The sequence below is a fragment of the Pyrus communis genome, chromosome 3 (assembly GCF_041283825.1).
Source record: "Pyrus communis isolate YQ-2024b chromosome 3, ASM4128382v1, whole genome shotgun sequence".
NCBI classification, from domain to species: domain Eukaryota; kingdom Viridiplantae; phylum Streptophyta; class Magnoliopsida; order Rosales; family Rosaceae; genus Pyrus; species Pyrus communis.
This window is the reverse complement of record NC_142567.1, coordinates 9,193,815-9,207,035: the sequence shown is the minus strand read 5'-3', so window position 1 is coordinate 9,207,035 and position 13,221 is coordinate 9,193,815. Positions and strand designations below refer to the sequence as shown.

General features: G+C 38.1%; 1 long non-coding RNA gene and 2 pseudogenes across 6 annotated transcripts; all 3 read right to left on the bottom strand.

The window, feature by feature from the left end:
• Positions 1–1,071: 1,071 nt before the first annotated feature.
• On the bottom strand, positions 1,072–2,957 carry LOC137714461 (inactive beta-amylase 4, chloroplastic-like; annotated as a pseudogene). The gene is made up of 3 exons (XR_015960646.1): positions 2,641–2,957; positions 2,400–2,559; positions 1,072–1,753 (listed from the first exon to the last, which is right to left on the bottom strand). The product of XR_015960646.1 is annotated as an inactive beta-amylase 4, chloroplastic-like (transcript).
• Positions 2,958–3,230: 273 nt separating this feature from the next.
• On the bottom strand, positions 3,231–4,477 carry LOC137714442 (inactive beta-amylase 4, chloroplastic-like; annotated as a pseudogene). Its single transcript, XR_015960645.1, has 3 exons — positions 4,283–4,477; positions 3,873–3,987; positions 3,231–3,616 (listed from the first exon to the last, which is right to left on the bottom strand). The product of XR_015960645.1 is annotated as an inactive beta-amylase 4, chloroplastic-like (transcript).
• A 707-nt stretch (positions 4,478–5,184) lies between these two features.
• LOC148697880 (uncharacterized) lies at positions 5,185–10,661 on the bottom strand. Of its 4 annotated transcripts, XR_015960650.1 has the most exons (8): positions 8,674–10,661; positions 8,530–8,608; positions 8,122–8,344; positions 7,149–7,402; positions 6,944–7,013; positions 6,413–6,478; positions 6,186–6,229; positions 5,188–5,719 (listed from the first exon to the last, which is right to left on the bottom strand). It is a non-coding gene; the product is annotated as an uncharacterized LOC148697880 (long non-coding RNA). The 4 variants fall into 4 exon arrangements; XR_015960649.1 differs by having other exon boundaries at positions 5,191–5,719; positions 8,530–10,661; XR_015960651.1 differs by lacking the exons at positions 8,530–8,608; positions 8,674–10,661 and having other exon boundaries at positions 5,185–5,719; positions 7,129–7,402; positions 8,122–8,502.
• Between the last annotated feature and the right edge of the window lie 2,560 nt (positions 10,662–13,221).

Genomic DNA, 13,221 nt, shown 5'->3' with positions numbered 1-13,221 from the left:
GACGGATATGAGAATATGACGATATTCCTCAAATTAAAATGTCGTAGCTGGATTTGTCAATGCAATGAGGCCAATAGTACCAAAATTGCAATTCAAATTATTCTTCCCATATTTGGTAGTAAAGCATTCAATTTCTACAGCCAACCAAATCCATTTCAAAAAATTTACACGTCCAGCTCAAGAACGCCTGTCATGGGAACACAAGGTTATTTCAGTCAAAATATCAAGAAGTTACAAACTTCTACACATGCCCGTGACAAAAAATTATAGGGCAGCGAGGCTGCTCCTCTAGGTAGTTCAATAAACTTATTGGTAAGTTGGACAACGAAGTTACTCCAATTTTCAGCCCTAAAGATCTTATCATTCATTTTGAGATACGTAAATGATCTTACTGCTTCGGCCTGGGAATGGTAACAGTTAGCATGTATTTTCCATAAACCAAACTACAGGAGAAAAGCAAACACGTGAATACGCAGGACATAATGGGCAAAAGAAAAAGTGGTAACTATTAAACGCTATCAGAAGCCATGTGTTTCTAGTTATATGACATTTGCAATGTCCAATATATGTGAAACAGAAATAAATGGTACCTGAAATTTGCTTTGTTATTGAGCAAAGGATGAATTTACCCTGACAAATCGTTCATCGGTATTTCTCCCGATCAAATGTACCATTTTCTTTGAAACACTCCATATCTGGTGCAAATCGAATCATGTTAGATTACATTGGAATTGTATAATTTTTAAATATACAATAAACAAAGCATAAGGCCAGACATTTTATAGAAGAAAGCCATCAGCAAGCCACCACTACCACCACCCAGCAGTGTAAATGGACAGACCCTGCCAATCCAAAGTAGTACGATACAGATATACGGTATAGTGATGCAATTCTATATTTGTTTTCTATTAATATCAAAATCGTATTCCAAATTTCAATAAAACAGAAAATGATTATTGATGAACTCGTCATATGTTTCTTGTTTATTATCTCACAATGAATTATAAAATACTAAAGATTTACCTCACAATGAATTATAAAATACTAAAAGAAACCTAAAAAATTGATCAATAATACCCAATATCTGTAATACTAAAAAAGCTCATATTGGCCCGTTCCAAGCCCATGTTGAACACAGATACCCTGCAATACCTGCTGTGCCAAGCACAGCTACATGGGCTAGTCCTACCTAACTTAAAAGCTTGAATTTACAAAAAAATATCTAAAGTAAGTCCAAAATAAGTGCCAACAAAGCAACAACCTAAGGAAGCATTATTTATCAACAGGCCTCGTACCTATTGGAGTAATCCTTCTGGGCTACAAAGACAGGATGTTGGGTTATCACCATCCATCATTTCTCAGCAGCTGCAATAAGATATTTATTATGTGAACTTGGTAGAAAAGATAAATTTGAAATCAAGCGGATGTCTAAGAAACCCTAATTATCAAGTTGGACAATGAGCAAAATTCCAGTCAGAACCTTAAAACTTAGAATCTTAATGAACATGCAAAGCAGCTCCATGATGAGACAAAAGTGAAGCAATAGGATCGTAACCATCTCTAACAGCAGTGTTGTAGTATCCTGCTGTAAGTTCAGCAGGGTGTGCTATCACCTGATACCACCAATATATTCCACCAAATTTAGCCGCCAATATAATTGAGGTTTGCTTGTTTTCTTGATATTTCTTCAAAATGTTAGCTGCTTTGCAAGAATATCATCTGCATGATGAAGCAACCTACCACTGTACCATTCCTACAACGAGTCAAGCCACTGTCAGATTTCCAAAGCTCCACAGTGTTTTCCAATAAGTTTAATCATGTTATGCCAAGTATTGCATGACAAAGAACCATAATATAATTCAATTTTCCACTCATACTCCATAATTGTCCTTAGGTTACTAACCAGTACATCCTATGATGATTTTTTTTTTCTCTCTCTAGAAGACAAGCATCAATGCATTTTCATTCTTAATCAAATTGTATTAACTTAGTGCAGTTTCTTAAAAACCCATTCCCTTGTCATGACTTCATATTATATCATTAAAACATATCTACTTTTTAATCATGTTGCGTAAGAGTAGTTAAGACTTAAGTAGCAAACACTGCAAGTACAACCCCTAGAAGCAAATAGAGATAGTTATAAGAAAAGTTCCAGTAAAGATTGAAAATTATATTGCAGGCCCATGCTGTTTACATGCACCTACACAGAAATGTTGCATGGCTAAAGAAACACAACTTCAATTCAGCATTTGCAGTTTATTTTAAGTGGTAGTTCGAGGATGAAATGTGCATGAACAGAATGATAAAAGCAATATGTCATGCAAGTTACACTAGGCTTTAGCTATGCAGAAATTTTTCATGGGAAATAATTAAGCAAGCCGCTTTCATCAGTTTCATACAAGGAAAAAACACCCATAATCAGAAAGAAAGCTTTCCTCTCCCTCTCCAAAGAAAGGAACTTCAGATGGGAGACTGTTGTAATAGCCAGCCTTTTGTGGTCCCTTCTCTTCCCGCTGAGGTTTTCCTTCCGTGCGTGCAGCCATCTTTAGGTCACCCATCCTAAAAGGAACAAGGTTGTAAATAGTAAAAATTCAATAGCAACCAAATTTCCGTCAGAGGAATGAAAGATTTTTAACATACATGTACTTGTCATAGCACTGGAATTCACCAATTACAGGAAATTTCCATCTACCATCACCAAAAGGATGTGCAGGATATCTGTGTGAGCAATGTAACAATGTTGCATAAGAAATCATTGGACTGGCTTCCTACTCGTAGTTCTAGTGTAACTATAACATACTTAAGTTCACCAGAAGGACCAAGACCAACACTAATTTCTTCTATTACAGTTCCGATTAAGAATTCAAATTTCTTAGCAAAACTTGACATGAAATCTTCATAACATTGGAGGGCAGTCCATCCGCAAAAGAGAGGAACATGGTCAACTCCCACCGTAAGATAATCATCATTGGAAAATCCATTTTGGTCCCAATAATATATATGTTTATTCTGATCACCAATCTGGGAGGAAAAAAAGAAGAGGTCAACTTCTTTATCTAGATTCAAGATTCAAACTGATAGGTGAGTAATGACGGCCAAAATATAGTTTTTCTTTCACATCCCTTTGCATTGATAAACTTTTTAAGCATATCAAAGCTAAAATCAAGTATGCCACTAGGGAACACAGTACCATAGCACGTTGCAGAGCACGAAACTGAAGAAACATTGATATTATCTCTAGTCATCCAAATGGGTTATGTTTATTAAAGTATGACCGGCTAAATTAAGTGTTCCAATACAGCCATGTGCATTGTACCAGACTAATAACTTCAAATGGGATTTCAATATATCAAAGAAGACAAACCTCTATGATCCAAAGTGGAAGAGTTACACCCCCTTTTCTGCTAGAAGAGTTAACATTTGAGTGAAAAGACAAGGCAACATGCAACTTCAAATCTAACCTGTGTCAGATATCAGTTTGAAAAGCTCTTCATATAGAGACCAATCATATGCAAGAGGAGAGAAATGCTCAATGATTCCCCACCAAACCTCAACTGCAATTCGGTGGACACGTGCCAACTTGAGGGCTTTTAGAGCTACAGTTAAGGCCTTGATTCTGAAACAACAGTGAATCCAGCAACATATAAGGAGTTTCTGTCTCACTTGAAAGGAAACTAAATTAAAAAAATAAATTTAGAAACATTTTGAAACGTACATTTATAAAACTTGAATTGGGAAGAGACCAAAATAGTTAGCTGCAACCTTGTTGCTAACCATACTCCGTCATTTAAAAGTGTGTAACAATTAAATTAAGAATGAAAATGCATCATAGCCTCAGCAACAAAAAGTCATAGACTCATAATAAAACTTACTTCCTAATCCTTGGATGCCCCGTACCATCACTGCAGAAGGCATCGACAGGCATCATCACATATATCTCGGGAAGATGGCAATATCGAGGACCTCGAATTCTCTCGTGTATCCATGCTGCAAGCAACAAATCATCTAATTATCACACAGACACGTTTATACGATCCAATTTGAACATTCAAAAGCAATAAACTAGCTCAAAAACTTCTCGTCAAATCGATTAAAAGCATTCGCGTCTAAATTTCATTGTTTTGAATTTATCAGCAACCCAACAAACCTAGTCAAGTATTCACTTCAGTAAACTCTACAGAAGCTCAAAATTTTTATAAATTTTCCTACGTTTTCTCGTGAACCAAACAGACCGTGCAACTCACAAGAAAACGGAAAAAAACCGTAATTGTGTGAGATAAACCTTATAATACTGTTTCCGGCAGGGGATGGGCTGCAGCGAGTGAAGAGGCCTTTTTTAAAGACAGGAAGGGTCGAAACGTTTCGGAGGAGGTTTCGGCGGTCGGGCTTGTCGTCGAAACTGACTTCTCTGAAGCAGAAGAAGCTCCTCCTCGCTGTTGTGCATTTGCAGACGACTGCCATTGTCCGCCATTGCCATCGCTCACAGAGAATCTCTCAGCGATAGAGAGAGCAAATCCTAGTGTATGTAATTTTCATTTGCAACTGAAATGTACTGACTGACTGTGTTGTGGTATTTTTAGGTATCTATTTAGTTTTGTGCCCCTTCATACACTTATTTTTACTTTTCATATATTACTTATTAATTTATGCCATTTGACTGTTTCAACTGATTGACAGCCGGTAAATAATAAAGGTGTGTGAAAGGTAAAAAGAAGTGTGTGGATATTATCACCCAAAATGATCTTTGTATGTATTTTTTATTTGTCAATTTGGGACAAGGAGATTTTATTGACAGAGCTGTTTGCTGTCACTTTGTTCTAACAAAATCTGGTTGATAACTATTATCCTCTTGATACTTGATACAATTGTGTGCAGATGCAAAAAATCGATGAGTTAATTGGTTAGATGTGAGCTGAGCTGAAGTATGTTTTCAGGGAGCAGAATTGTACTGCTCATCAGTTGCCAAATTGGAGTTTTAATATGGATCTCGGCAGTTTTGTCTTCAATAACCATGCGCCCTGTCTGGATTGGATCAACTCTCGTAGATGATTTTTTTGGCGTTGCTAAGCTGTGTTTTGCTTGTACAGATGTTTTACGTTAGGTTCTTCGATGTCTTCATTATTAGCTAGTTTGAATGGAATTAAGGTTAAAATGGAATGACACCAAAATACAATTGGAAAGTAAAGACAGTTGGAACAAAAATTAAGTATTACACACTTATTCATTCCAAGGTACATTTCCATGAGCGAAACACTACTAGTTTTCAACGCTGGGACGCTACATTGTATTCAAACAAATCCACGATTTCCTCAGGTCTTACTTGTGCATATAATCGCCAACTTACAAAAGTAAGACTGTCTAATAGATTCCTAATCTCGGTTTAGCAGACTGATGATGGTAGTCATAAGTAGCAGCTCCATGGGACAACATAAAAACCTAGGAAACTGGAAATTACGAGAATGAATCACACCGAGAAACAGTTAGCACGCAATGTTTACCATTCATTTCCCCCATCTTGAGAGGATAAGCAAGCCAGCAACTGGCCAACATGGTGCAGCCACGACAGAGACAAGCAGCGCAAATGCATTAACAAGACTGGGAAAGTTGAAATATTTTTGGATCTTTTTAAACCCTTGTCAATCAGGGGTGCCAATGCAGCTTCTCCAGCCACTCAAAATGGCCTTGTTACGTTATTTCCTCTCCACATCTAGATAGCAATCTGCAGAAGGCAAGAAACAAAACATATTAGCAAAAACATGACATTCTTTTAGAGTAGCTAAAACCTACTTCTTTGTTTTCTTAAAAGAACAATCAAAGTGTAAAATTTGAAATTTGATCGATTTCCTTCTCTCATTTACTTCTTAGTAACCACAAAAAATTGACAACCACTCCCTCATCGGATACAAAGATAAGCTATATTCTCAATTTGTATGCAGCCATCAACAACTCATACATATCATGTAAAACCTAACACCCTTGTGTTTTTAGCATGCGAGAGCCTCAACCTGAGTTTGACCCCTCCCGAACTTTCTTAGTAGCTTAACGAAACCTTTCAAATATGTTTTTGCAGTTAAGCTTTTATACCAAAACCAGACCTTTTCTGGTGTAACAAGTAACATCACCTAACCATTCCCATCCAAATGAAATTCATAAAAGAGAGCAAAAGAAAATTAAGCATTTGTTACCCCTAAAATTGCTTTCATATAGCATGTATTTGGCATAAACCAACCTGCAAGAGAAAAGCAAAAGCGTGAATACACAGTACAGAATGGGCAAAAGAAAAAGTGTTAACTATTAAACGCTATCAGAAGCCATGTGTTTCTAGTTACTAGACATTTGCAATATCCTATGTCTAGTAGAAATAAATGGTAGCTGAAATTTTCTTTTGTTCTTGACCAAAGGATGAATTTACCCTGTCAAATCGTTCATTGGTATTTGTCCCGATCAAACGTACCCTTTTCTTTCAAACACTCCATATCTAGGGCAAATCGAATCATGTTAGACAACATTGGAATTGTATAATTTATAAATATCCAATAAACAAAGCATAAGGCCACACATTTTATAGAAGAAACTAATTGACTGATAGAATTATAGATAGCAGCACGCCACCACTACCACCACCCAGCGGTGTAAATGGACAGACCATGCCAATTCAAATTTCAATAAAACAGAAAATGATTATTGATGAACTTGTCATATGTTTCTTCTTTATTATCTGGGCAAGACAACCCAATTAACACTAAAGATTTAACTCAGAATGAATTATAAAATACTAAAAGAAACCTAAAAATATGATTAATAATACCCAATATTTGTAATACTAAAAAAGCACATATTGGCACGTTCCAAGCTCATGTTAAACCTAGAGACCCTGCACGACCTGCCGTGCCAAGCACAGCTGCAATAACCTAAGGAAGCATTATTTATCAACAGGCCGTACCTGTTGGAGTAATCCTTCTGGGCTACAAAGATAGGATGCCGGGTTATTAGAATCCATCATTTCTGAGCAGCTGCAATGAGATATTTAGTACGTGAACTTGGTAGAATATATACATTTGAAATCAAGCGGATGTCTAAAAAACCCTAATTATCAGGTTGGCCAATGAACAAAATTCCAGTCAGAACCTTAAAACTTAGAATCTTACGGAACACGCAAAGCAGCTCCATGACAAGGCAAAAGTGAAGCAACAAGATCATAACCATCTCTAACAGCAGTGTTGTAGTATCCAGCTGTAAGTTCAGCAGGGTGTGCTATCGTCTGGTACCACCAATATATTCCACCAATTGTAGCCGCCAATAGAATTGAAGTTTGCTTGTTTTCTTGATATTTCTTCAGAATGTTAGCTGCCTTTGCAAGAATATCATCTGCATGATGGAGCAACTTACCACTGTATCATTCCTACAACGAGTCAAGCCACTGTCAGATCTCCTAAGCTCCACATAGTTATCCAATTAGTTTAATCATGTTATGCCAACTAATGCATGATAAAGAACCATAACATGATTTAATTTTCCACTTATACACCCATAATTGTCCTTTGTTTACTTGCAAATACATCCTATGATGATTTTTTTTCTCTCTCTAGAAGACAAGCGTCAATGCATTTTCATTCTTAATCAAATTGCATTTAACTTACTGCAGTTTCTTAAGAACCCATTCCCTTGACATGACTTCATACTAAATCATTAAACCACATCTACTTTTTAATCATGTTGCGTAATTAAGAGCATTTAAGACTTAAGTAGCAAACAGTCTGCAAGTACAACCCCTGGAAGCAAATAGAGTTAGTTATAAGAAAAGTTCCACTAAAGATTGAAAATATATATTGCAGGGCCATGTTGTTTACATGTGCCTACACGGAAATGTTGCATGGCTAAAGAAACACAACTTCAGTTCAGCGTTTGCATTTCATTTCTTTTCCTCCAGAATATTATTGGATAAATTGTATTGGTATAATTTTTTAGTTTGTAACTTTGTATTGTTATTTATCGAAATTCATTGTGTTTGATGGATTGATTTTGAGCATATGATGTATTTTCTATCACATTTTATAGCAGTACAAATTACCAAGTAACAACATATGCACTTCCTTAGATATTGTCCAATGATGACAATACCTGAGAACTCCCAAGGAGAAGCTTGACGTCAGTTCTTCTTTGTTCTGCACAAAACAATAAGTTGGTTGTACCACAGTACTTTTTTTGCTTTGAAACAAAAAACAATTCCTAATACCTGTTCTTCTTCTTTACGAGCGGTTGTAAATCCTTCCTCCCATAGATCAACCACAAAACCGCAAATCTTGCATACTGTCTTCTGATGGTGAAGCACTAATCCCCGGTGCTGAAAACACAATTCAGAGTCTAAAGTAAAAAGTAAACTGCATAAAAGCCTATAAAGATAAAACCCCGACAAAATTAGCATATTTATATTACATCTAAAGCCTAAAAACAACTATCAAACAAATTTTAAGCATAATTTCAAATTCAAGCTCCAAATATTTAGTGCGAAGAAAGTAAAGCACTTACCATTTCAAATTATATCTCCAAATTTGGTGGGAAAAAGAGTGAATCACTCACCAGGTTCACCGAGAAGACACTGAGTTTCCTGCGGGATCAAATACAGAAAAGAAAAAATTGTTAAAAAAATTACAGAAAAAAAAAAACAATTACCCAGTTGGAAAAAGATGAGGACGACGAGATCGATGAGGAGAATGGCAATGAAATCGATGAGGATAATGGTGATGAAATCGATGAGGACGATGGTGTGATAAGATCCAAATCTCTAAGCCCTCAATCAACCTGCAAGTAACATAGAGGCTAGAGAGAAAGAGGGAAGGAAGAGAGAGAGCAGAGCTCCTGAATTGTTTTTGTGTTTTTGTATTTCTTTTGTAAATTCTGATATGCTTACAAACCAAAGGCAAGTGCTCTTATACACGAAGTGTGACTACTGCTAGCTGGCACTTCTAACAAATTCCCCTAATAACAAGTAAAACCCTCAATTACAACTAACTTGACTCTTAATTTGTGATTAAGATAATCACAATCCTAAGTTCATAATATTGCCCTTCCCTTGAAGAACAACCTTGTCCTCAAGGTTAGGATTAGAACTTGAAATCTGGAACCGTTTGCAGTGAAATTCAACTAAGGAGTCTTGCAACCGAAGTGTGAATTTGTTGTTCTTGGAAGGAATGTGAGAATTTTGCCGAGTCAATACTGCTTGTGGGGAGACTTTCTGCACTAGACCTTCCTCTCTGCTCAGTAGCAAGGTGGTGGAAGGCTCAACTTTGGGAGATAAGGAAGAAACATAAGACCACCAATTAAGAAGCATAAGAACTTGCAGCAACACACTTGTGATAGGACATGTTTTCAATTCAATTGCTATGTTTCCAAAATCTGAGTGATGGATGAATTGCTGGTAACTTTTTTCCCACGAGGACTGCAGTATCTTCTTGTAGTCCTCTAAACTGCCGTGGAATGGTTACATCCTACCTTCTGATACCAACCATAGCACATCCATACTTCCAGAGACCAGATGCTCACCATGACTAACCACGAGAATGCCTCCTTGGAAAAGAACAAGACCTTGAGTCAGTGCCTCCAAAGCATCCAAATCCCAATGATTGGAGGGCTCAACCAGCAATATTTTGTGCGGTTTCTTGGAAGCTATCTTGGCAAATGCAACTCTGCTCTTCTGACCACCAGATAACATGTACCTAGGCTGAAGTGCAAGATTTTCAGCGACATCAAAAGAATCCACAACTGGGTCATTTTTCAAAAACTGGAGAACCTGCTTCATATAATGTCATTCATTGCCCTGCCAATCAAAGCATGTCGATTCCCTTGGATCAGAAAAATAGCCACCATTCCAAGTAGGCTGCCAACTACAATCGATCCTATGAGATCATAAAGTGCATTTCCTGTTTTATTCACTGCAATCAATGATGCCGCAGCAATCGCAAGACCAGTTACAGCTGCGCCATCCTCCACCAAGACTGCACCAGATGTGGGATCATGTCCGCGTCATATCAAGTCTCTCAACTTTATGCCCTCAGCAGCTGCAACTTTCTTGACATCTTGTATGGAACAAGAAGAAAGACACCTTCAATAATAAATGAGCCACCAATCACAAGAGGTGCATATTGAATAGTTGGAAGAGGCTGTGAAGTCCACAAGTTTTGAACTCCATGAACGATAGTCGCACCAGAACCGAGATAAAAGATACCAACAGAAGATATCAAAGACCAGACAAATCTTTCCTTGGGAGTATCCATAATCGTACAAGCATGCATAAGTACTAGAAATAGCTCTATATAGTAATATTCGAACCAGTCCCAACCCGTCCAAAGCCTCTATGATTTGTTCCAAATTCTACTTTAATTGACTTTGTAGCACCAATGGGGTGCCAATCACGGTCTTGAATTTGCAACACCAAATGATGCATAAGTTTGAGCATTCCACATCTCATATGAGTATTCCAAACAGCATATGAGCAGCTATGAGAATTCCAGTTGTAATTATGTCTCTTAGACATTCCATCAACTAGTTCAACTGCACTCAAATCCTTCTTCACGAATTTGCCCACAAGATACCAACTCACCCAACCACATTTATCATTCAAATGCACTCAAATCCTTCTTCATGAAATCGATAAGGACGACGACTACCACTGGGCGTGCCAAATTTGTGAACACAAAAGATTCCTTGAAACAAGAACACAAGAATAACGTGTACAAAATAATATTTTTGTGTTTATGATTTTGGGGTTACGATCTCTCTCTAATTTGGTCCTCTGATTCTATCTTCGTAGGGTGTAGGTTTGTGGATGAGTTGTTGATCCAAAGGGCCGTCGGGGCTTGATCTAAGGATGAACAGTTGATGAACGGATCTTCAAGGGGCGTTGGGCTTGATCTTGAAGAATGGGTGTATGGATTTCTTCAAGGGCTTTTGGGCTTGATCTTGAAGGTTGATGGATGAGCAAATCTTCAAGGGCTTTTGGGCTTAGTCTTGAAAAACGATTGGATGTGTGGATTTGTTTGTGCTGTTGATCCAAGGGGCCGTCGGGGCTTATGCTTAGGATGAACGGATAAACACTTTCTTCAAGGGCCGTCGGGGCTTGATCTTGAATAATGGTTGTGTGGATTTCTTCAAGGGGCTTTTGGGCTTGATCTTGAAGGTTGATGGATGAGCGGATCTTCAATGGCTTTTGGGCTTAATCTTGAAGAACGATTGGATGTGTGGATTTGTTGAGGTTGTTGATCCAAAGGGCCGTTGGGGCTTGATCTTAGGATGAACAGTTGATGAACAATGAACACTTTCTTCAAGGGTCGTCGGGGCTTGATCTTGAGTTGGTGGAAGTTCTTCAAGGGCCGTTGGGGCTTGATCTTAGGATGAACAGTTGATGAACAATGAACACTTTCTTCAAGGGCCGTCGGGGCTTGATCTTGAGTTGGTGGAAGTTCTTCAAGGGCCGTTGGGGCTTGATCTTGAAGGTTGATTTGACGAAGAAACGAAGAGTGCTTTCTTGATCCTTCGGGATTTTCTTGAGAGCTTTAGAACTTTAAGGCTTCAAGGTTTTGGTGTGTAGAGAAATGTATTTGTGAATTGGTTTTGGTGTGTGTTGGCTTTTCTTGGGAATTTGGATGGTTGGAAGCTTTGGAGTTTCAAAGCTTCAAGGATTTGGGGAATTCTCTTCCAATTTGGGAGTAGAGAAATGTATTTGTGAATTGGTTGATGCTTGATACCTTGATGGAGAAGCCTATTTATAGGCTTTGAGAATGAATCACCACCACAAAATATTTTTTTCCTTTCCAAGCACCATTGCCTAATTTTCCCACTTAATGCAATATTGAAATTGAAGTGGTGTAACTTATGGCCTAATTTCCCACTTAATACCATTTTAAACTTGAAGTGGTCTAACTTATGGCCTAATTTCCCACTTAACACCATTTTAAACTTGAAATGTGTATGCTTTGTCATTGCCCAAATGAGAAAAACTTGCTTTGATCCGTAATGGATTGGAGTGTGCTTGCCTTGTCATTGCCCAACATGAGAAGAAAAACCTGTTTTGATCCTCAATGGATTGAAATGTACTTGCCTTGTCATTGCCCAAAATGAGAAGAAAAACTTGTTTAATCCTTCAAGGGTATTTCTTCCTATTTTGTTGAGTCACACGCCATGTGTACAATTTGTACAACACGTGGCGTATGCCATGTCTGCCTTGACACGTCAAAACTTTAATGCGTTGGTGAACATTTGTTTTACTGAAATTTCGATGTCTACAAATGTCCACACTTCAAGGCGCGTCGTAGACATGTGCTTGTCACGTGTAGAAGATGCGTTTTGAAGTCCCTTAGTGTAGATGTCAACCCAAGGTCCGTCGAGGCTTGATCTTGAATTGGGCTGGAAATTTCTTCAAGGGCCATCGAGGCTTGATCTTGAGTTCGACTGGAAGATTTTCTGGTTTCCTCCAATCGTTGATTTTCCACAGGCTTAGTCTTAAACTGGGCTGGAAATTTCTTCAAGGGCCATCGAGGCTTGATCTTGAGTTCGACTGGAAGATTTTCTGGTTTCCTCCAATCGTTGATTTTCCTTTGTGCTACTCTTGAACTGGGCTGGAAATTTCTTCAAGGACCATTGAGGCTTGATCTTGAGTTCGACTGGAAAATTTTCTAGTTTCCTCCAATCGTTGATTTTCCACAGGCTTAGTCTTGAACTGGGCTGGAAATTTCTTCAAGGACCATTGAGGCTTGATCTTGAGTTCGACTGGAAGATTTTCTGGTTTCCTCCAATCGTTGATTTTCCTTTGTGCTACTCTTGAACTGGGCAGCAGGATTCTTTTGGTCTCCCCCGAAGGTCTGAGCTTTACTCATTTTTTCTGTTTCTTTGTTCAATCTCTCCAATTCGTATTGAAGAGGGTTAGAGGATAGCTCAGCATATGCAGTTGTTGCTTGTCTCCACATGCTTTAATGTATCATTTTCACTTGCCTTACTTGCTCCCCTTTGCAGAAGTGGTCCATTCTCTGGAAGTGTATCAACCGTTGAAGATGACTACTTGAGAGCAACGCTAGGTAAGCAACCAGGGAATAGATTCCAGGCAGTTGGTTCCAGATCGGAAGACTGACTCCAAGTGCCGGCTGATTGCTTCTTTCACTTTGCCATGCGAGTAAGAACAAGGACAAAGGAAAGGACATGGAGAAGGCATGATATGAGATACCTTTG